The sequence below is a fragment of the Notamacropus eugenii genome, chromosome 7 (genome assembly GCF_028372415.1).
Source record: "Notamacropus eugenii isolate mMacEug1 chromosome 7, mMacEug1.pri_v2, whole genome shotgun sequence".
NCBI classification, from domain to species: Eukaryota; Metazoa; Chordata; class Mammalia; order Diprotodontia; family Macropodidae; genus Notamacropus; species Notamacropus eugenii.
In genome coordinates, this window is record NC_092878.1 from 326,121 (window position 1) to 349,665 (window position 23,545).

The window sequence follows — 23,545 nt, forward strand, 5'->3', positions numbered from 1 at the left end:
ATTAGACCCTGCTCAGCAAATATCACCTCTTCCAAGATGGCTTCACATAGCACCTCATTTGGAAATTGTCATTCCATCCACAGGCCTCAAGTAGCCCTTTGTGCACACTTCTGTTTGTTGTATGGACAGCTGCTTGTATATTAGAGTGATTGACTCTAACCAGATTAGAAGCTCCTGAGGGTAAGGCCTAGGCTGTGTTTACTTCTGCCCCTACACAAACTCTATACAGGGTGAGGGTTCTTGAGCTACACTGACCAGGAGGAGAGCTCCTATGCATTGGGAGGTGTTGCATCCTCCCCCCAGCTTTCCATAGGATGGGGGCTCTTGGGTTACACTGACCACAAAGAGAGCTCCTGGGCATTGGCAGGAACTCCATCCTCTGGGTCCTCGGTGAGACCCAGGGCTGCCCCTTCCCCAGCACTTGGATGCTGGCAGTGACTGAAGACCTCTGGCAGCCACTCTGCTTCTTCCTGCTCATCATCCCTAGGCCCTGGATCCAAGGAAAATGTCCCCCAGCCCTCAAGCACTAGACTAGGGTATTTGCCCCCAGAGCCACATGTCCCCTCACAGGTGTCCTGGGAGCTGTCAGCGTACTGACTCCTCTGAATAAGGTGAATGATACATGTGCTTGACTAAAGTGATTGTTAACCTCTCAAAAGTTATCTTTCCTTTTATGAATGCAAATCTAAGAACCTCTGATAACAGGCCCCTCTGTGTATGTTGGGGTGCTTACTGTTACACAGAAACACATGTTCCCCTGGAGAACCCCCCAGCAGGAATGCACCTCTCCCTGGAGCACTCCCTTCCTGCAGAATGAACCCAGATCTTTGTGCTCCCCATGCAGTGCTGCTCCTGTGACTTATCCTCTACATTAGTGTGTGTGTCTGAGTTGGAAATGGGGGCCTCTTCCCCTTGTCTTGGTATCCCTCATCCCAAATTGCCAATAAAGCTTGGAATTAAACTGATTCCTGTGGTTCTCCAAGGTGTTGTCAGCATTCAAGCTCATGAAAGAGTTCTTTGAAGTCTCTGCCTGCCCAGGGGCCTCTCCCTAGACATCATGTGGGACCTGGAAAGGACTTAGCTTATTGACAGCCACTCCTCTTCTAGGGGAGTATGGTGCTGTGACTTCAGTCATAGAAAGCAAGGATCAATAGGGGAACTCTCCCTCCTCCCAGGAAGGATTCCTTCATGCCAGAGGACTGTGCCGAAACAGAGATGCAGGTCCTAGTAAGAGCACAGAACGGGTTCATATCTCTGTCTCATAATGAAGAAAACTGAGTCTCTGCCTTAATCAGACCATATGCAGAGGAAGGTGTTCATTTGGGGGAGGGGGCACATGTAGGAGGGGAGGAGGGAAAAGGGAAGAGCTCTGACTTGCCCCAGGATCAAGAAGCCTGGATTTTAGTTCCACATGGATGTGTGCATGGACACGGACAAGCTGAACTGTGTCCCAAAGGGGTGACCAGAGTGGGGGCAGGATGGGAAACCAAGCTGAGGAGAGGTGATCTTTAGGAAGTAGAAGACCTGTGGAAACTGTGATGGGGCAGGATGACAGTGGTTGCAGTTTTCCAGTATTTGAAGGGGCTCTTATGGGACAGAGGAGGTTTCATATCCGCAGTGGCTCCTGTGACTACTTAAAATGTGAGAACTTCAGAGCTGGAAGGGCTCTTCAAAGATGGAACTCAACTCTGTCATTTCTTAATGGTAAACTGAGGCTCAGAGAAACAACAAGACAATGAAAGAGTCAGAGACCAAGAAACATACATGGAATGATGGAGTCCCAGATGTTCCAGCTGGAAGGGGCTGCAGAGATCCAGTCTAAGCCACTTGTTTCATGATGAAGAACTTGTGTCCCAAAAGAGGGAAAGTCATTGGCCTGAGGTCACGCAGCAGGTCAGGAACGGAGCTAGAACTGGAGCCTCAGTCTATCGATTCCTAACTCAGGTTTTTTCTATCAACTCACATTGGGAATGAAGACATTGAGGAGGAAAAACACCAAACAATTTGGAGTTTGGGGACAGAGCTTCTTCAACAATCTTGCCAGAGTCCTGTTTAGGGGCAATACTGAGTCCAGTGGGGGTGGCAGGCACCAGGCACCAGTGTAAGCCTGCACTACTATGGCCACCTGGGAGGAAGGAGTTTGACTCTTTATCCTGTGAGCTTCCTAGGACTCCTTTCAGTCCCTCAGCTCTGCCCAGGCCTGGACTGACTTTCCTCTTCAAAGCCCCTCAGTTTGGCACCTCCGGTCAGAAGACCTACCATGTCACACCTCCTGTGTCAGAAAAGTGGCCCTTTGCTCATTAGTTGGTCAGGTGAGGGGCCCCAGAAACTTGAACACTATCTGTCTTACCCTTTCATTTAACCACATTTCCTGTCCCACAGACTGCTCAGGGTCCCCAGCACCCGGGCCCCTGGATTTTGACCTTTTTTGGTAGCTAGGCATCTTACCCTCTAGCCCTTTTTGTCCCTTCTCATCCCTCCTATAGCCAGGTATCCTAGCCTACAACTGTTTTGGGAACTTGGAATGCTTTCTAGCTCCCAATATTTGAAAAATATCATGGTATTTGATTTTCTCCTTTAATAAAATTTAAACACAGTACAGAATCTATCCCTCTCCTCCCAGCTGCCTATACCCTTAGATTCATGTAGTCAGCCTCCCAGTTTCCCCTGTACTCAGTTAGCTATACTCATGGATCTGAGCAGTCTTTTCTGTCCCTCTAGGGTTCACTCCCCAGGATTCCATCAAACTACTTCATTCAAATGGGCCTGCTTGGATTGGTGCTCCTCACACTGGGGACCCTGGTATTTCTAGACTAGTATAGATTCAGGGGCTGCCAAGTCAGAACCTGGAGGCCCCTGCTTGGGCAACAGATGGAGTTAAAATAAAGACATTGGTTCATGAAATGTGTGGTCTTCGTCAGCCATAGCAATGGCATGGAAGGACATGGCTGGGAGTCATGGAGGGTTCCTTGGAGGCAGGTGAGGGAATAGAGGAATTTCTCTGCCTTGGTTCTCAGCTTCTGTCAGAGTCTGTCTCTTCAAAAGCACCTGGACACCATTTCTCTTAAGAAAAGAAGCCTGTATGGGAAACTTTAATCTTGGGCTGAAAGTGGGAGAGGATATTCCAGGTGGGAAGGACTGCGCTTGAGCATGGCCTTGGGGGAGCCACCTTGGAAAGGAGAGGAGATTAGCCCAGATGGAGGGGGGAGGGGGGCTAACTCTAGGGGTTTCAATGTTTAATCAGTTGTGTGAGGTAACAGACTCCAAAAGGCACTGGGATTTCAGGCTTAGAAGTCAGATTAGAGACAGCTTGATAGTTGGAGTGGTACAGTGGATAGAGCAGGGTCCTTGGAGTCTGGAAGGTCTAAATTCCAATCTAACCTCAGTCATTTACTAGCAGTGTGATCCTGGGTAAGTCATTGGACTCCTGCCTCAGACTCCTCCACTGTAAAATGGCACTTAGATGACCACAATTACAAAATACTTTTCCTGTGCAGGTTCATGGGTAGGCCAAGCCACTAGAATGAAAATGACAATGTTACATCAATCAATCAATTTATTCAGTGTCATACCAATGAAACTGTCAAAGAATTATTTTAATAAGCCTGAAAAACATACTAATAAAATTCAACTGAAGAGACAAAAAGATCAAGAATATCAAAGGAATAGATTTAAAAAGGGAAGTGAGAAAGCCTAGTCATGTGACATCTCAAACTAGAGACACAACTGTAATTGTCAAAACAAATTGGTAAGAAACAGAGAGTGTGATCAGTGGAAGAGAGCAGGTACACCAGCTACAAAAATGAATGAGGATAGTAACTTAGTGTTTGATAAGATCCCAGCCATGGGGGAGCTATTTGACAAAAACTTTTGGGCAAATTTGAAAGTAGTCTGGCAAAAAGTAGGCACAGATCAGCATCTCATGCCATATGCCAGGATCAGCTCAAAACAGGCACATGATTTAGACATAAAGACTGACACCATACACAAATTATTGGATCATGGAAGAAACTATTTGTCAGATATATGGATGGGGGAAGAGTTTATGACCAAACAAGACACAGAAAACAGTTCACTGGAGGTAAAATGGATAATTCTGAATATGTAAAATTAAAGCTTTTTTCACAAACAAAATAAATGCTGCTAAAAATAGAAGAAAAGCAGGAAATGGCAGAAAAAAATCTTTGCAGCATGTTTTTTCTGGTAAAGGTCTCTTCTAAAATGTATAGAGAACTGAGTCAAATTCACAAGAATAGAAGAAATTCCTCAACTGATAAATAATCAAAGGATATGAATAGACAATTTTTCAGAGGAAGAAATCAAAGCTATCAATAGCCATATGAAAATGGTTCTCTAAATCACCAGTAATTAGAAAAATATAAATGTGAACAACTCTGCCCCCCCACACACACTCACCAGCATGGCTAAGGTGACAGCATAGGAGAATGACAAATGCTGGAGGGGACGTGGGAAGACACAGGCACTAACGCAGTATGGTCTAGCCATTCTGGAAAGCATGTTGAAGCTAGGCTACCAAAGCTATTAAACTGTGCACATTCTTTGATCTAAACATACTGCTCCTTATAAGTACATACTTACTATGCCCCAAAGGGACCAAAGAAAGAGAAAAAGGACGCAGGCATACAAAAATAATTAGAGCAGCTCCTTTGCGGTGGCAAAGTAGTAGAAACTGAGGACATGCCCATCAACTGAAGAATGACTGAACAAACAATGATACATGAAAGCACTGTGACATCCTTGTGCTGAAAGAAATGATGAAGAGCGTGGTTTCAGAAAAACCTGAAAACATTTGTATGAATTAGTGTTGTGTGAAATGAGCAGAGACAGCAGAATAAATTATAGAAAAACTATATTGTAAATGTAACCGATTTTGAAGGACTTCGTAACTGATCAACGTGATGGGCAACCACAATTCCGAGGGTCTCCTGATGAAACATGCTGCCCACCTCCAGAGAGAGAACAAAGGGACTCAGAGTGGATGCTGAAGCATGTTTTCTGTTTCTTTGTTTTTATTACGTTTTTTTGGACATAGTTTTAGAAGAAATTTGTTTTCCATGATTATAGATATTTATAATGGATTTTGTTTTTCTCAGTATGTAGGGGAGGGGTAAAGAGTGTGTGTGTGTGTGTATGTGTGTGTGTGAGAGAGAGAGAGAGAGAGAGAGAGAGAGAGAGAGAGAATTTAGAACTGAACTGAAATAAAACTCCAATTTTATAAAGCTCCTAGCCATCTCTTAGTTCTCAAATTTAATGGCTTTTTCACAGGCTTTGCCCTTCTGGACTTCTTGGCAGCCTTTGACACTGTCACTTACCCTCACCTCCTTAATAATCTCTTCTCTTTAAGTTTTCCCGACCTCACTGTCTCATTTCTCCTCCTACCTGTCTGATGACTTCTTCTCTGTCTCCTTTGCTGGATTTTCCTGGCTTCCTCCAGGGGTCTATGCTGAGCCTTCTTCTCTTCTCCCTCTATATTATTTCACTTGGTAATCTCATCAGCTCTCATGGTTTGATTTCTTATCTCTATGCCGATAGTTCTCCAATCTATTTGTCCAGCCCTAACGTCTCTCCTGACCTACAGTCTCCCATCTCCGATTGCCTAGGGAACAGTTAGAAATAAATGGCCTGTGGACACCTTAAACTCCACACGTCTAAAACTGAATTCATAGGCTTTATCCCCAAACACTAACCTTTCCACACCTCCCTGTCCAAGGCACTACCATTCTCAATCCTGTAGGCTCCAAACCTAGATATCAACCCGTTCATAAGCCATGAAGGCATCTTCCTCAGTTCTCTCTGATAAAATGGTTGGAATAAGATGGTAACTGTATGGTATCTATCGCACATTCTCCATCTTCACCATCATCTCTGTATATGGTTCTAAGAGTCCATATTGGATGTTAAGGGTGTCTCTGCCTTTAAAGAGGTCACAAACTAAGGGGGGAGACAATATGTAGACACACAGAGCCCACATACCCATAGGTGCTTAGGTTTAGAGCATTTGACTTAAGCATCCTCGTACCCCCTTTTCTTGGTTGGCAGGACCCTGAGAGAAGATGAGATTCTTGAATTTAGTTTCCCCAGATCCTGATACAAAAATGGGTTTTAGAATGGAGCCTGCAGTATTAGCCTGGTCACCCTCCCACCCCCAGGCCTGAAGCTGCTCATCACCATCCTCTGGCACCAACATGACCCTCTCTGCATTTGGTTCCTCTTCAGACAAAGCTCTATTGATCCTACCCTGGTTATGCCTCTGGTCGAGCATCTTCCAGGAAAAATGCCATTCCCAGGCAGCAAGGATGAGGAAAATGGCTTACCCTAGAGATCAGTGGAGAGAGAAGAGTTCTAGGGGACCCCAGTCAGTGAGCCAAGAGTCCCTCAGTTTAGTGACTGTGCAGTCCATGGGTTAGCCCATGCATCAGAAAGGAACTCTCCACTCACCTGGTTTGCTCACCAAACTCCCTGGCAGTGCTCTGGAGAAAAACCAATTGTGATCAAAGGCATGTGGCCCCTTCTCCCTCAGTCTCCTCCCATACAGGGGAGCATTAGGTTACTTCTGTACTTTGATATCTCTAGGTTCTGAGGAAGGCAGAAATTGGAGGTAAAAGACTCAGGACTCAGAGGTCAAATGGAATCCATTTGTGAGCCTGTGGACACTTTTTTTAAAAGGTAGAAGACATTCTGGGTGTTTCAGCTTGGATTGGAGCTTGCCTCACATGCTTTTGAGGTATTCTCCCTCCTCTTGGGTGGGGTGTGGGCAGAGGAAGGTGCTGCTGCCAGGAGAAGATGCCCAGAAGTCACTTGACCACATGGGGCAGTGCTGGAGGGGAGTCTCCAGGGACAGCATGTGATGTAGAGACAGCAAGGCAGGACTCACCAAGGGGTTGCCTAGGAGTTTCACATACTGGTTTGAAACAAACCGTAAGGTCCTTGAGAACAGGAACAGTTTCGGTTATTCTTCATATCTTCAGGGCTTACTACAGTTCCTGGCACACAGTAGGCAGTTGTTGATTGACTAACAGCTAGGGAGATGAAGATGGTGTCAATGAGATAATTTCTCATTTCCCAGGAGAATTTGAAACTCATCCTGAAGGACTAGACCAGCAGTGGGGAACCTGAAGCCTCAAGGCCACATGTAACCCTCTAGGTCCTCAAGTGTGGCCCTTTGACTGAATTTAAACTTTGCAGAACAAATCCCCTTCATAAAAGTATTTGTTCTGTGAAGTGTGAAGTTTAGACTCACTTAAAAGGCCACACTTGAGGAACTAGAGGGTCACATGTGCCCTTGAGGCTGCCGGTTCCTCACCCTCAGACTAGACGTTAGCTGAAAGACTTCTCCCTCTCCCCAAAAGCCTTCCTCTGTGTCTGTGAAAAACAGGTGCAGGAGAGAGGGTGGATGGAGAAGAAAACATGCCGATTTTCACCGGAGGGGCTGCTACCCATGTGGAAGACTTGTCAGATGCCAGTCATCTGTTCCTTTTCATTAGTAAAAGATGCATTGAATGTCTTGGTGAGCAATTCTTTGGGGTCACAACAAGGAGGGAAAAGAGATCTGGGAACCACTTGAGGGGAAGCCAATGAGCTACCAAGGGACAGAATATTAAGAAAATATGAAACTTCTAGGGGTAGATACAAGGGAGGGGTGACCAAGAGCATTTTCCTTGATACTGGAACTGATCAAGCCTAGATCGCCCCCCTGTGGCTGTACTAGATATAGCCATCAGAAGAACTATTCCAGGTACCTCCTCAACACCTCCCTCCTCCCCACTAGTCAGGTGCCACCTGACACACTCACTGCCTCTGTGTGTGTAGAACAGCTTAGAGGGCTACAAGATCAGGAGGTGGGAGGGACCTTAGAGATCCACCAGACCTCATTTTACAGATGAAGAAACTAAAGCAAAGAACTTTTCAATGACTCATCCAAAGTCATGCAGGTAATATCAGTCAGAATTTGATTTCTAACCTAGGTCCTTGCATTGTAAATTCAGCAAGTCAACCAGCAATTATCCAGTACCTACTATGTGCCAGGCCCTGTGGTAAGTAGTAGGGATACAAAGAAAGGCCAAAACAGTCCCTGCCCTCAGGGAACTCCCAGTCCAATGGAAGGGACAACATGGAATCCACTATGCGCTGAGTAGGTATATAGAAGGTAAATGGGAGTTCATCTCAGGAGGCCAGTAAAAGCAGTGGGCAGGTGGGGGACCTGGTAAGGTCTCCTGCAGAAGATGGGCTCTGAGCTGTGTCTTAAGGGAGGCAGAAGGGAGGAGGAAGCACATTCCAGACATGGCAGACAGCCAGTGAACATGCACAGCTGAGAGATGGAGTCCTGTGGGCAGAAGAGCCAAAAGCTCAGTGTCCCTCCGGCCCAAAGGAAGTGGAGGGGAGCAAAATGTGGGAAGCCTGGCCAGGAACCCAGGAACCCAGAAGCAGCTGGGTTACAGAGAGCATGAAGGATCAAACAGGATTTTTTATTTGACCCTAGAAGTGATAGAATACTCTGGAGTTTATTAAATGGGGGGCTGGGTGTGTGATAGAGTCAGATCTTTATTTTAGGAAGGCCCCTTTGACAACTGAGTGGAGGCAGGGAGACCTACCATGTGACAACTGGGTGATTGGAGAGAAAGGGACATGTAGCAGGACTGTTGTGAAGGCAAAAATGAGGACCTTTGGTGATCTATCTCCATGAGATCCCTCCTCTTTGCTCCCCTCACAACTTGTGTGGGGGCAATCTGCCTTGATGTCCGTGTACCAAAAGTTGTTGTCCCTTCAAATGGTTAGGGAATGGGCAAGGGCCTTCTAGGTTTGGGAAAGAAGTAAGCAGACTGTGACATTTCTCACATGCTAAACTAGTGCCCACATTCCACGGACAAGAGAGATTTCTTGAGACATGATTTAATGCCACCTTCTTACTTTTATAGGTGAAGAGCCCAAGGTTCATATATAACAGGTCCCTAACTGTGAGTTAGGGGCTAAAAAGGGACTTTTTATCCCTTGATACTCATCTATCAATCCATCTGCCATGACCCTCCCTCTGGTTCTCTTGATGTCCTGCTAATGTCCACCCATCTGTTATTTCTCCTTCTCACTACATGTCTGGTCATGTCCTGCCTGTTCTATATACACACCTAATAATACATTTCAGGTCACGTTGGGCCTCATTGGTGGTCTCCCACTGCAGGCTCTTGGGGCCTAATTGTGTTGGGGTTTTTTTCTGTTGCTTTAATTGTTCCTTTGGTTTTTTACTCCCACTGCACTGTGGTATTCTATGACTCGTGAGCATGCATGTCATCAGTAGAAACCGACATTAATGAGATGGACAGTTTGTAATGCCTGAAAGCATCACACAACTTGTCCAATGAAATATAGTCTATTTTTCTCCTCCTGTGCAATTCTGGATCCAGCTCACTGGTGTTCCTATGCAAGAGACCAACAGACAGCCTGAATGAACAAAGTGCACTTTGAGATGCATGTCATCTAGAGTCTGCGCAATATTGGGGCTTTCTCCACTTTGCTTTTTCATTGTATGGATAGAGTAATCTCCTTTATTTATTTATTTATTTTTTATTAGTTTTTATTTTTCAACATTCACTTCCATACGTTTTTAATTTTCTCCCCCTCTCTTCCCCCTTCCTCCCCAAGACAGCATGCATCTGATAAAGGCTCTTCTAGCAGCAATGTGATATTCACAGTGCCTATGGTGGCCATGGATATCCCACTGTGATTCAAAATCATGAAATACAAGACTCTTCATATGGAAGGCAGAACCAAAACATTTATTGAGACCCAAATCCATAATAGTAACAACAATCTATACACAATAACAATGCAGAAGACAACACCATCCCCAAGCCTTCCCCCTGCCAGGCTTCCCACAAACCAGCTCCACTACAACAATCACAGGCAGGCTCCCTTAAACAAAATTACAAACAAGCTTTTTCACTCACACTAGTGAGCAGCCAACTGCCTTCCTAGCTCTAACTGCCATTAAAAAAAAGATGCTAAAATACATATGCAGAAATCTTACATATGTATGTTATAGTATATATATGTTATGTTATATATAGCATGTATGTTATAGAATATATATATGCTAAATCTTTTCCTCTTTCTTTGTACTCCTTGGGGCCAGGACCTGGAAGGGTAAAAAGGCATCACACATAATAGAATCACTTAGGATGCTCAGTCCCAAAGTGTTTTCCAGAATGACTGGGCCCCTTGACAGCCTCACCTATCATGGACCTGCTTCCCTGCAGCCCCTCAACATAGGTCATTTTCTGTTCTGGATGGCCTAGAATTCTTAACTCATGAGCCTGGTCCTTCGCTCCCCTGAACCCTGTAGATGGTGCCAGAGAGCAGACTGTCTTGCTTATCTTCAGCTGCTGGAAGTCGGCAGAGTGATTTCTCTAACCTCAACTGCCTCTTTTAGATTTGCTATCTCACTCAGGAGAAGGGAACACAATGTGGACTGCTGACTGCAGCCACTGCAGTGGCAGCATCCATTTTTGGAGCTGTCCTTCTAAAGCCCCTGGGTGAATTGCGCTCACTAATCTGAACCTCAACCCTGAGCACAGCCCTGGGGTGAGGAGGAGCACTGGCATGGTAGAGCTGGAGGAAGTTGTGGAAAGGGAATTCTACTCACAGATTCTGGGCAGAAAAGCTTTTGGTTGCTCCCAGACCAGCGTGCAGGCCAGGAGAAGAGTAAACTCCTCTTCCTTGATTGTGCTACCTTGGAGGAACTGAGAACTTACAGGTGCCCAGAGTATTCCCTCCTGTTGATAAAGGACTCAAAAGTCAAGTAACTGGATGGGAAAATGCCCAAAAAAGGGGGGAGGAAATAAGACCACAGAAGATTACTTTCTTGGTGAAGAGGTATTTTCTTCCATCCTTTCAAATGAGGAAGAACATCAGAGGAAGTCAAGGCTTCTACATCCAAAATATCCAAAATAAATATTTAATAGTCTTAGTACATGGAAGACCTCAAAAATGATTTTTAAAATCAAGTATGAGAGGTGGAGGAAAAATTGGGAAGAGAAATGAGAGAGATGCAAGAAAATCATGAAAAACAAGTCAACAGTGTGCTGAAGGAGACCCAAAAAAATGCTGAAGAAAATAACACCTTTAAAAATAGGCTAACTCTAATAAAAAAAAAAAAAATAGGCTAACAAAATTGGCAAAAGAGGTCCAAAAAGCCAATGAGGAGAAGAATGTTTCAAAAAGCAGAATTAGCCAAATGAAAAAGGAGTTTCAAAAGCTCACTGAAGAAAATAGTTCTTTAAAAATTAGAATGGAGCAGATGGAAGTTAATGACTTTATGAGAAACCAAGAAATTACACAACAAAACCAAAAGAATGAAAAAATAGAAGATAAGGTGAAATATCTCATTGGAGAAACAACTAACCTGGAAAATAGATCCAGGAGAGACAATTCAAAAATTATGGGACTGGGGGGGCAGAGCCAAGATGGCTGAGTAGAAAGACACACATTCACTAGCTCTAAACCCACAGCCCATAAAATATTTGTAAAAAAGAACTCCTAACAAATTCTGGAGCAGCAGAAGCCACAGAACAATGGAGTGGAGGAGATTTCTGTTCCAGAGAGCCCTGAAAACCTCTCACAAAAGGTCCATCATGCTGTGGACCCAGAGCCAAGCCCAGCCCTGCCTTGGCTGCGTGTCACCTAGAGGAGCAGATATGAGCAGGCTTCAGGGATGGAGTCTCCAGCGGCCACGCAGGTCCCTCCACCCACGGGCCTCAAAGGTTGGTGAGAGGGTCTTCTCAGCTTGCCGAGAGGGGAGTGGGGTGCCCCTATAACTCAGGCCCCCTCGGGAGGCAGCAGCAGAGGCGGGAGCAGACCAGGGCTCCCCAAGCAGGCAAGAGCCTGGATCCATTGTTGAAGGTCTCTGCATAAAACCCCTGAGGGAACTGAGACCCGTGAGGTGGCCCTGCCCCCACCTGAGCACCTGAACTTTATCTCACACTGGATAGCAGCCCTGCCCCCACCCAAAGCCCTGAGGCTGGGAAGCAGCATTTCAATCTCAGACCCCAAGTGCTGGCTGGAAGGATCTGGAGGCAAGTGGGTGTGAAGAGAATATTCAGAAGTCAAGTCACTGGCTGGGAAAATGCCCAGAAAAGGGAAAAAATAAGACTATAGAAGGTTACTTTCTTGGTGAACAGGTATTTCCTCCCTTCCTTTCTGATGAGGAAGAACAATGCTTACCATCAGGGAAAGACACAGAAGTCAAGGCTTCTGTATCCCAGCCCACCCAATGGGCTCAGGCCATGGAACAGCTCAAAAAGGATTTTGAAAATCAGCTTAGAGAGGTGGAGGAAAAACTGGGAAGAGAAATGAGAGACATGCAGTCAAAGCATGAACAGCAGGTCAGCACCCTGCTAAAGGAGACCCAGAAAAATGCTGAAGAAAATAACACCATGAAAAATAGGCTAACTCAATTGGCAAAAGAGGTTCAAAAAGCCAATGAGGAGAAGAATGCTTTAAAAAGCAGAATTAGCCAAATGGAAAAAGAGGTTCAAAAGCTCACTGAGGAAAAGAGTTCTTTCAAAATTAGACTTTATGAGAAACCAAGAAATCACAAAGCAAAACCAAAAGAATGAAAAAATGGAAGATAATGTGAAATATCTCATTGGAAAAACAACTGACCTGGAAAATAGATCCGGGAGAGACAATTTAAAAATTATGGGACTACCTGAAAACCATGATCAAAAAAAGACTCTAGACATCATCTTTCATGAAATTATCAAGGAAAACTACCCTGAAATTCTAGAACCACGGGGCAAAATAAGTATTCAAGGAATCCACAGAATACCGCCTGAAAGAGATCCACAAAGAGAAGCTCCTAGGAACATTGTGGCCAAATTCCAGAGTTCCCAGGTCAAGGAGAAAATACTGCAAGCAGCTAGAAAGAAACAATTCAAGTATTGTGGAAATACAATCAGGATAACACAAGATCTGGTAGCTTCTACATTAAGGGATCGAAGGGTGTGGAAAGGGCGTAAAAGGAACTAGGACTAAAACCAAGAATCACCTACCCAGCAAAATTGAGTATAATACTTCAGGGGAAAAATATGGTCTTTCAGTGAAATAAAGGACTTTCAAGCATTCTTCATGAAAAGACCAGAGCTGAAAAGAAAATTCGACTTTCAAACATAATAATGAAGAGAAGCATGAAAAGGTAAACATCAAAGAGAAGTCATAAGGGACTTACTAAAGTTGAACTGTTTACATTCCTACATGGAAAGACAATATTTGTAACTCTTGAAACTTTTCAGTATCTGGATACTGGGTGGGATTACACACACACACACACACACACATGCACACACATGCACACGCACACACACACATAGAGACAGAGTGCACAGAGTGAATTGAAGAGGATGGGATCATATCTTAAAAAAATGAAATCAAGCAGTGAGAGAGAAATATATTGGGAGGAGAAAGGGAGAAATGGAATGGGGCAAATTATCTCATAAAAGAGGCAAGCAAAAGACTTATTAGAGGAGGGATAAAGAAGGGAGGTGAGAGAAAAACATGAAGTCTACTCTCATCACATTCCACTAAAGGAAAGAATAAAATGCACACTCATTTTGGTATGAAAACCTATCTCACAATACAGGAAACTGGGGGATAAGGGGATAAGCAGGGTGGGAGGGGGGATGATGGAAGGGAGGACGTGGGGAGGAGGGGGCAATTTGAGGTTGACACTAATGGGATGGGACAGGATCAAAAGAGAGAATAGAAGTAATGGGGGACAGGATAGGATGGAAGGAAATATAGTTATTCTTATACAACACGACTATTATGGAAGTCATTTGAAAACTACACAGATATGGCCTATATTAAATTGCTTGCCTTCCAAATGGAAGGGGTGGGGAGGGAGGGAGGAAGAGAAGTTGGAACTCAAAGTTTTAGGAACAACTGTTGAGTACTGTTCTTGCTACTAGGAAATAAGAAATACTGGTAAAGGGGTATAGAAAGTTATTTGGCCCTACAGGACAAAAGAGAAGATGGAGACAAGGGTAGAGAGGGATGATAGAAGAGAGAGCATATTGGTGATAGGGGCAATTAGAATGCTTGGTGTTTTGGGATGGGGGAGGGGACAAAAGGGGAGAAAATTTGAAACCCAAAATTTTGTGAAAATGAATGTTAAAAGTTACATAAATAAAAATTAAAAAAAAATTATGGGACTACCTGAAAGCCATCATAAAAAAAAAAAAAGCCTACACATCATCTTTCATGAAATTATCAAGGAAAATTGCCCTGATATTTTAGAACCAAAATAAACATTGAAAGAATCCACCAATCACATCCTGAAAGAGATCCAAAAAGTGAAACTCCTAGGAATATTGTAGCCAAATTCCAGAGTTTCTGGGTCAAGAAGAAAATATTGCAAGCAGCTAGAAAGAAACAATTCAAGTATTGTGGAAATGCAATCAGGATAACACAAGATCTATCAGCTTCTACATTATCAAATCAAAGGGCTTGGAATATGATATTCCAGAAGTCAAAGGAACTAGGATTAAAACGAAGAATCACCTATCCAGAAAAACTGAGTATAATACTTCAGGGGAAAAATCATCATTCAGTGAAATAGAGGACTTTCAAGCATTCTTGATGAAAAGATCAGAGCTGAATAGAAAAGTTGACTTTGAAACACAAGAATCAAGACAAACATGGAAAGGTAAACAGGCAAGAGAAATCATAAGGGACTTACTAAAGTTGAACTGTTTACATTCCTACATGGAAAGATAATATTTGTAACTCTTGAAACTTTTCTCAGTATTTGGGTAGTTGGAGGGATTGTGCACACACACACAAACACACACACACACGTGAGTTGAATAGGAAGGGATCATATCTTAAAAATAAAATTAAGGGGTGAGGAAGGAATATATTGGAAGGAGAAAGGGAGAAATGGAATGATGTAAATTATCTCTCATAAAAGAGGTGAGAAAAAGTTTTTTCAATGGACGAGAAAAGGGGGAGGTAAAAGGAAAAAAGTAAAATTACTCTCGTCACATTTGGCTTAAGGAAGAAATAACATGCACACTCAATTTGGTATGAAAATCTATCTTACACTACAGGAAAGTAGGGGAGAAAGGGATAAGCAGGATGGGGGTGGGGCGATAATGGAAGGGAGGACAAATGGGAGGAGGGAGTAATTAGAAGTAAACACTTTTGGGGAGGGACAAGGTCACAAGAATAGAATAAATGGAGAGCAGAATAAGATGAGGGGAAAATATAGTTAGTCTTACACAACGTGACTATTATGGAAGTCGTTTGCAAAACCACATATGCAATCTATGTAGAATTGCTTGCCTTCTCATTGAAGATGAGTGGGGAGGAAGGAAGGGAGAGAAATTGGAACTCAAAGTTTTAGGAACGAATGTTGAGAATTGTTTTTGCATACAACTGGGAAATAAGAAATACAGGTAATGGAGTATAGACATTTATCTTGCCCTACAAGACAAGAGAGAAGATAGAGATAAGGGAAGAGAGGGGTGTGATAGAAGGGAGGGCAGATTGGGGGATGGGGCAATCAGATTATATATGATGTTTTGGGGTGGGTGGAGGTTAGAGATGAGGAGAAAATTTGGAACTCAAAATTTTGGGGAAATGAATGTTGAAAACTAAAAATAAACAAATAGCCATTTAAAAAAAATTGGATGCTATACCACTTGGAGCATATAAGTTTGGTAATGATATTGCTTCATTATCTATGGTGCCATTTAACAAGATATAGTTTCCTTCCTTATCTCTTTTGATTAGATCTGCTTCTGCTTTTGTTTTGTCTGAGATTAGGATTGCTACCCCTGCTTTTATTAAATCAGATGAATTTAGGGTTATATATTCTGCTCAAATCTTTTACCTTTACTCTGTGTATTCCCCCATTTAAGATGTGTTTCTTGTAAACAACATATTGTTCGATTATGGTTTTTAATCCATTCTGCTATCCATCTCAGTTTTGTGGAAGAGGTCCTCCCACTCACATTCACAGTTATGATTACTATCTGTGTCTTTCCTTCCATCCTCTTTCCCACTGTTTGTGCTTTTAGTTCTCCCTTTTCCCTTCCCTTCCACAATAGAGTTTTAATTTTTGACCACCACCTCCAGCAGTCTTCCCTTCCTTCTTTCACCCCCCTCTCTTTTACTTCTTTTTACCCTTTCTACTTTTTCCCTTCCTTTTGCATTCCCTTCCCTTTTCTTTCCCCCTTCCCCTCCTACTGTTTATAGAGCTAGTTAGAATTGTATACTTCACTAAGTTTGTTGTTCCCTCCTTGAACCAAATCAGATGAGAGTAAATATCAAACAAGGCTCATCTCTCTCCCCTCTTTCCCTTTACTGTAATATAATTTTATGCCTCTTCCTGTGATGTAATTCTGCCTCTTCCTTTTCACATGTCCTGTTACAATCCCTTTGCACCCTTAAATAACATTTTTATCATCACATCATTTATCATTCCCTCTATCTATGCATATCCTTTTTATATTTCATAATAAACATACAATTCTCAAGATTTACAAGTATCATTTTCCCTTATAGGGATGAAAATAGGTTGTCCATGTTGAGTAACAAGGATTTTTCCCCTGTTTATCCTTTTATGCCTCTCCTGAGACCAGCATTTGAAGATCAAATTTTCTACTGAGTTTTGGCCTTCTCATCAGGAAGGTCTGGAAATCCCTTATTTTATTGAATGTCCATCCCCTTGCCTGAAATATTATACTAAGCTTTGCTGGTAATTGATTCTTGGTTGTAGTCCCAGTTCCTTTGCCAATTCCTTTGATCTTTTAATGTAGAAGCTGCAAGGTCCTGTGCAATCCTGACTGTAGCCCCTCACTATTTGAATGGTTTCTTTCTGACTGCCTATAATACTTTCTCCTTCATTTGATAATTCTGGAGTTTGATATTCCTTGATGTCTTTAGTTTGGGATCCCTTTCAGGAGGTGAATGGTGGATCCTTTCAATGACTATTTCAACCTCTGGATCTAAGACTTTTGGGAAGTTTTCTTTGATGTTTTCTTGGAAGATATTGTCCATGCTCTTTTTTCCATCCTGGCTTTCTGGTAGGCCAATAATTCTTAGATTTTCTATCCTGGGCCTATTTTCCAGGTCAGTTGTTTTCCCAATTAGATATTTTATATTTTATTAAATCTTTTCATTCTTTAGATTTTGTTTGACTGATTCTTGATGTCTCATAGAGTCATTAGCTTCTACTTACCCAATTCTAATTTTTATTACATTGTTTTCTTCAGTTAACTTTTGCATCTCCTTTTCTATCTGTCCAGTTATTCCTTTTAAGGAGTTAGTTTCTCCAGTTAGTTTTTGTTCTTCCTTTTCTATTTGTCCAATTTTCCCAGTTAGGTTTTGTGCTTCCTTTTCCATTTGTCCAATATTCCTTTTTAAGGAGCTATTCTCTTCAATGAATTCTTTTTTCATACTTTTAAAATCATTGGCCAGTTTTTCTTCTATTTCCCTAATTTGTTTTCAAAATCCTTCTTCAGTCCTTCCAAGAGTGCTCTTTGTGCTTGCAATCAATTCATAGTTCTTTCTGAAGTTTCAGATGGGAGTACAGTCTCAATGCTGACCCCTTTGGTATTCCTGTTTTGGTACTTGTCCCCACAGAAAGAATCTATGGTCTTTTCTTTCCTCCTTTGCTTCTTCCTCTTGATGATGATAGTCATCCTTTTCCTGGCATTTAAAGTACATCTCTGCTTCTAGGGCCACAGTTCTTGTGCCTTTAACTTGAGGCTTTGTGAGTTGTGGCCTCTGGTTCTTTCAGCTAGAAGGTAAAGTGCTGCAGCTTACCTGGTACTGAGCTGGCTGGTGTGAGAAAGCAGAGGCCAGATTAAGTTTTTTTGTGTTTCCCTGGATTTACCCAGGAGCTAGCTTGTTAAGTGTGGGGGAGGTCTGGTCTGACCAATGGAGGTCTCCTCTGCAGAGCCAGAGCATAGCCAAGCTCTGTGGTTGGTGATTCTGCCTGCCCTAGTGTCTTCCCTATTCACCTGAGGTGCTGAGACACTCCTGGGGTCCTGGTGTTGGTGGATGCAGGGCTCCACCCCCTTGAGGCTCCATATCTCCTCCCAGTTTGATGAGTGGGACTGTCTGGGACATCTTCGGTCCTGCACTCATCCCCTACCACCACAGCAAGAGGGACCCTCCTTAGCAATTTCCCTAGCCTTGTGTGCTAAGAAACTGTTTGCCCCTTCTGCTGATCCCACTATTCCAGGATTTTTCTGGGGAGACATTTTATAGTTCTTTCCAGGTCAACAAAGGGAGGGGGCAAGAGCTTTTACCAATCACTGTGTCATTTTGGCTCCTGGAAGTTCAAGTAGGTGATTTATAGACATTTAATCTGTAGGCTAATAATTGCAGGAGCAGCTGCTACAGATACCTCGGGCTCTGCAGCTCTCACTCACACGGTTCTTCTGGAAGCCAGTCCTGGGCTGATATGCCCAAGATTCCACAGTGAAGCTGCTGCCTCAGATCACCTGGGGCCTCCTATTTGGCTCTTTCACACTGGTGATGCATTGGTACAGCCTGTGCGCTATGCACTGTGAGCTCCTGCACATCCCCATGGAATAGATCCTTCATATGGAAGTGGGCCCAGTTCTTCCACTGGAGAGCGTTGGGACTGGATTTGTGGTGGCTAGTTCCTGTATTGCCTTGAGAAAGAAATATTTTTTCAACTGTTCTTGTAGAAATGCTTTAGGTGGGTACCTGTCCCCAAAATCTCCCTACTGCTACTGTCACCTGGAATCAGAGTCACCTTCCTCGAGTTCAAAGCCCATCTATTCTATCCCTCTGTTCTTCTTACAAAGTTTGAGAACATCAATATAACTGGACAAGTTTTGTGGTGTAGTGGCTTGGTTTTGCTTTTTGTTACAGTTACTGAGGTTTATTCCTCCAGGTGTGAATTATTTGTAGAACCTTGCTGTCACACACCCAGATAAAGAAAATGTGCAGATAGACAGTTCCAGGACACTTCTTCAATAACTAGTATTGTCCATTCCCCAAATCCCTATTTACTATTCCCAAAATTTTGGCTGCTCAAAAACCCATGCTCTATTCCCCAGAAAAGGAAAAGTTGACCATTGTGGTGGAGATAAGTCAGCCTGGGACACTTCCTACTAACTACTGGGGTCTAGACCAGGGGTGGGGAACTTTTGGCCTCGAGGCCACCTGTGGCCCTCTAGGTCCTCAAGTAAGGCCTTCTGACTAAATCCAAACTACATAGAACAAATCCTCTTAATCAAAGTATTTATTCTGCACACAGACTCAGTCAAAAAGGTTGCATACAAAGCCCTAGGAGGGCACATATGGCCTCCAGGGTGCTGGCTCCTTTCTCTTGGTCCAGATATTATTCTAAGTGTCAGGCATAGAATTTGGAGAAATGACTGTCCCAAAGTTTTTACTATTGCAGGACAAGCATGAACAATTCTTAACTCAAAGCCAAATTTAGAGACAGAAGTCATACCAATATTGAAAATGTAATATAACAAATCTCCAGTCTTTTTCCACACTCTCATTTGTCATTTCTTCAGAATGAATTCAGTATCATCATCTTACTGTAGATTACTTATGATCTCCACTGCTTGCTTCATGTTTTGTTTTTCCATTCTGGAAAGGAATTTGTAACATTAAATTGATTTTTCTTTTTTATTTCTTTTTTCACTTTAAATTTTTATGTTGATTCATCTTTCCCTTTTGATTCATTTCATTCCAATTTCCAATGGTGGGGCTATGCCATTGAGTAAAACATGCTAGGATAATTCATTTTATTTCTTCCCTATTTCTTAGGATTTTATCTTAGCTATTTTTTCCTATACCATACACACACACACACACACACACACACACACACACACACACACACATATAGATATATATCTATATATCTATATATCCATGTACTCGATTCTTTTTTCTTTTGTGTGTATTTTACTAACTTTTTTTCATAATAGGAGTTATTTCAACTGCACCAATCTTTTTCTATTTTTGAGGCAATATTTTTAGTTTCGGCTTTATTCTTGCTTCTGCCTGGATAGCCTCTTCTCTGGCATTATGGATGTCTAGATTATTATTTTTGTCATTTGCTTTTGGTTTAATTTTAAAATTCAGAATTTCAGTCATTTTTTTTCTGACATAGAAGACCATAACCCTTCTTGAGATATTCAGTCAGATAAGGAAAACATTTCATTAATTTTATTTGTGTGTGTGCCAAATTCCATGTGCGTTACTAAGCATAAAAAAGCAATAATAAAAGAGAAGCATTAATCCCAAAGACTTCTAATAAGAAGCATGGACATCATAATCTAAAGAATGTCAAATAAGCAAAAGCACGTGATTATTAAACATGAAATACATGTTGTACCATTCTTTTTGCAATCTCTCATCAGAACGATGTTAAAAATCCTCCTCTAAAATTAAATTAAAATCTCTCATCTGTGTTCTCTTTGCAATCTATCATTTTTTTCTTATATATTTATACTGATTTTACTTTGACCTTTTATTTTTACTAACTTGTTCCTAAAAGCACGATTTCAGGTATATTTTCAGAATAGAAAAAGAATGCTGTCCAACTAAAATATCACTACCTGTATCATTATGAAACCTAGGACAGTATCTCAAATCTAAGAAGAAAAAAAACTTATTCTAAAAAACTGATTTTTGCTTTTCTATGTTTATGTGTACATATTCAAAAAGATGTACATATGTGGATATATACATGTATATGAACATTCTATGTGTTTATATATGTCACATATGGGTATGTATATTAGATCTAAATGCATATGTTTCTATATGTAGACACTATATATGTCTTTTCATACTATGAAATTTGTACTTAAATCTATGTACAGAATATTGTGTGATTTGACTATGTACATATGTGTCATAATCTAATATTATACATACATAGCAATAGAATGCTCTATCTTTTAATTTTAAATTACCAGTAACAAAAATACAGCAAATTTCCTATTATTTCCTAATCTTTGAATCCCTTATATTTTTTTCAGTTTATCTTTCTTGTCTTCCTCAATTGATCCTCTTCCTTTTCAATATGATAAATACTTAAGCTTCTGCTTTTATCTTATTATTTTGCACTTTTTTTTTATTCTGCTAATTGTCTATACTCTTTTGTTGTCTCTGATTAATTCACCTGGCATCAGTTCACACTGAGCTTTCCTTGTTCTCTGTATTCCTCACATTAATAATTTCTTGCAATATTATAATATTCCCTGAGATTCCTATACCACAATTTTTTGATTCATTCACCAAAAAATAAGCTTCTACTGTTCACAAGTTATTTCTTTTTACATATTTTGAGACTTTCTTCTTACTGATGGTTTGCTTAGGGTATATAAGCCTAGTCATAGTAACTCAGTTAAAGAATATGGACATTTGAGGCAATTTATTTGTCAAATTAAATTGTTCATCTAAAATGGTTGCACCAATGTTCCAGTGTGCCTACCTTCCCACAAGCCCTTCAAAAATCACTTTGAATATCTATGACACATCTTTGCCAGATTAGAAAGTAAAGAGTTGTGCTTTTCTTTGCATTTCTCTCATAAATAGTCATTTGGAGCATTCTTTCCTGGATAACAATCTGAAATTCTGGGGGTGGGGCTTTTAGTATCTCTGGGGTGACCCTTTTTGTTTCTAGGAAGAGGGGCTAGAATGTCCTCAATGAGAAAAGTGCTCTTTTCATGAGATAATGGAGTTATAATTTCAGGCTGAATGTAGGATCCCTTTTATCAGGAAGTCCCATAAAGGCAAACCAACCATCCCAGGGGAGCTTTGGAAGTGGAATTTGCTGGAATTAGGCTATATAGGAAGTGAGAAAAGTTGCATATCTAATTCTCATCCACTCCCCAAAAACTGAGGTTGTGGGATTATGCTCACCAGGTGTTGGGGGAGAATATTTGTACATCTATTCTTAAATTTTTGAGGACAATATTACTTTGTCTAGACTTGTTTAAGTGGATAAATTGAAGCAGGTTGCTTGGGTCCCCTTAAAATGGAAGAAACATAATCAGTGAGGCCTAAGACAATAGGAGACACTAGACATCTTGAGTCCCACTACCACTTGATCACCTGAATGCCACAGCAAACTTTTGAGGGAAGAATGAAATGGTACCCATTTGACTAGGCAGCAAGGGAGAGAGGTGAACAGAGAATCATTGCTATCAGATACCTTTAGCACAAATTTAAAAAGCAGCTTTAGATTTATTTATTAACTCTCAATGCCTTTTGTCTTCCAGTTTCTCTATTTCTTTGAACTTTTGTGAGGAGTATTATATGAACCTATTCATTGGTGTCCTGTCTTCCAAGCACTGGGCACCTGATTAGTTCTTTTTCTCATGATTTTAGAATATCCTTCTTAATATCAATAACTCTAAGAACTACAGTGCAGAAATTTTGGTATGTTACCTTATGACCATCATTGTCTTTCTCATCATTTTAAATGTTTTGTATGATTTATTGTTTGAGGCATCTCTTGTTTAGCATTTCATGCTGAAGCCTCCATTTTAAGGTATCATTTCTTTGTACTCTTTGAAGTACTGCTTTGATCGTGTTAAGATCTCTTATTAAGGATTCATGTTAGCAATCATAATAAAAGTTAGAAGGGAACTTAGAATCCACTAAAAACAATGCCTTCTTTCTACAGATGAGGCAACTAAAGCCCAAGGATGAAACATCACATGTAAAGTTACATAGGTATTAAGGATGAGACATTAGATTTGAACCCAGATATACATACAAAGGGTAGACACATCATTTTTTTTCTTGTTACATCATGTTCCTGAAATGTCTTTATGAAAATTTTTTAAGAGACAGGGAAAGACAGAGGTAAAAACAGATGGTGTGAGAAAGACATTTTTGACCAGATAATTAGAGCTAGAATCAACCAGAGATACATATGACATAGTCTAATCGCCCTCACTTTAGAGATGATTAAATTGAACTTTCAAGGAGGTCACCAAAATGCCCAGCATCGCATGTGCTTGTGATGTATTGAAGATGCTTTAAGCACATGCCACTCTTTTTCTATGTTAAAGAATTATCAGAGTCAGATTCCTCAATCTATACTCATAATCCATTGTAGTTCCATGATGTTTGTAACCATTGTAATCATTTTCTAGAAAATTTATCAATGCAATTGAGGAATGTGAGCATTGCAATGTTTCAGGTTTCATTCCTTTTGTATAATTACATTTCGACTCATTGATTTCCATTATCGAGCCAATACATTTCATTTTCTATACTCTAATCCAATCCTCAGCAAGATGGAGCAACCATGGATAGAGCTGAAAGTTTCTTCCAAATCATATGATGAACTTACTGGAAGCATACACACAGCTAGATATTCTCAAAAATAGCTAGAATTAAGCAGAATAGAGGGAGACAAGCCAAAGTGCATAGGAACAAATCCCAAAAAGGAACCAGTAGTACAACAAATGACATTCTCATTTTTGGGCCAGGTAGGAGGGAGTGAATGATGGTC

The 23,545-nt window shown here is 41.4% G+C and overlaps 1 pseudogene; it reads right to left on the minus strand.

Moving 5' to 3' along the window:
- Nucleotides 1-329: 329 nt before the first annotated feature.
- LOC140513958 (pantothenate kinase 2, mitochondrial pseudogene) overlaps nt 330-23,545 on the minus strand; it is a 32,935-nt pseudogene continuing 9,719 nt past the window's right edge.